Below are 1,658 nucleotides of genomic sequence, written 5' to 3' on the forward strand. Positions count from 1 at the left end.
CAGTAAAAAAAAAAAAACTAAGAGGAAGCCCACGGAATGGGAGAAGGTATTTGCAAATGATACTACAGATAAAAGACTGGTATCCAAGATCTACAAAGAACTTCCGAAACTGAATACACAAGAAACAAATAAAGAAATCAAAAAATGGGCAGAAGATATGAACAGACACTTTTCCAATGATACATATAAATGGCTAACAGATACATGAAAAAATGTTCAAAATCATTAGCCATCAGGGGAATTCAAATCAAAACCACACTGAGATACCACCTTAGGCCAGTTAGAATGGCAAAAATTGACAAGGCAAGAAACAACAATTGCTGGAGGGGGTGTGGAGAAAGGGCATCCCTCCTACATTGTTGTTGGTGATGCAAGGTGGTACAGCCACTCTGGAAAACAGTGTGGAGGTCCCATAAAAAGTTAAAAATTGAGCTACCCTATGACCCAGCCATTGCACTGTTGGGTATTTACCCCAAATATATAGAGGTAGTGAAGAGAAGGGCCATATGCATCCAAATGTTCAAAGCAGCATTGTCCACAAGAGCAAAATCATGGAAGGAAGCGAGATGCCCTTCAACAGATGACTGGTTTAAGAAGTTGTGGTCTATATATACAATGGAATATTACTCAGCTGTCAAAAAAGAAGGATTTCCCAACATTTGCTGCAACATGGACAGCACTGGAGGAGAAAATGCTAAGTGAAATAAGTCAAGCAGAGACAGACAACTATCATATTATTTCTCGCATCTATGGAACATAAGAACTAGGAAGATCTGCAGGGGAAGAAAGGGATAAAGAAAGGGGGGTAATCAGAAGAGGGAATGAAGCATGAGAGATTATGGACTCTGAGAAACAAACTGAAGGCTTCAGAGGGATGGGGGTGGGGGAATGGGATAGGCTGGTGATGGGTAGTAAGGAGGGTACGTATTGCATGGTGCACTGGGTGTTATATGCAACTACTGATTCACCGAACTTTACTTCAAAAACCAGGGATGTACTAAAATAATATATTAAAAAAACATTAAAAATTAAAAAGACCCCAAGAGCGATACAGAACAGAAATTTTCAATCTATAGAAACAAAGACTTTACAGGTACATGGCATCATTAAAATCATATCTCTAGGTAATCACTCTTAATTTAAATGGCCTAAATGTCACAGGGTTACAGATTGGATGAAAAGACATGACCCATCCATATGCTGTCTACAAGAGACTCATCTTGAGTGTAAAGATATATCCAGACCGAAAATGAAGGGATAGAAAACCATTTTTCATGCAATGGACCTCAAAAGAAAGCTGGGGTAGCAATTCTTTTTTTTTATTTTAATGATTTTTTTTATTATATTATGTTAATCACCATACAGTACATCCCCGATTCCAATGTAAAGTTCGATGCTTCATTAGNCATCCCCGATTCCAATGTAAAGTTCGATGCTTCATTAGTTGCGTATAACACTCAGTGCACCATGCAATATGTGCCCTCCTTACCACCCATCACCAGACTATCCCATTCCCCCAACACCTCCCCTCTGAAGTCTTCAGTTTGTTTCTCAGAGTTCATAGTGTCTTATGTTTCATTCCCCCTACTGATTACCCCCTTTTCTTTATCCCTTTCTTCCCCTACCGATCATCCTAGTTCTTATGTTCCATAGATGAG

This window comes from Ailuropoda melanoleuca, chromosome X (assembly GCF_002007445.2).
Source record: "Ailuropoda melanoleuca isolate Jingjing chromosome X, ASM200744v2, whole genome shotgun sequence".
In the NCBI taxonomy this organism is placed as follows: domain Eukaryota; kingdom Metazoa; phylum Chordata; class Mammalia; order Carnivora; family Ursidae; genus Ailuropoda; species Ailuropoda melanoleuca.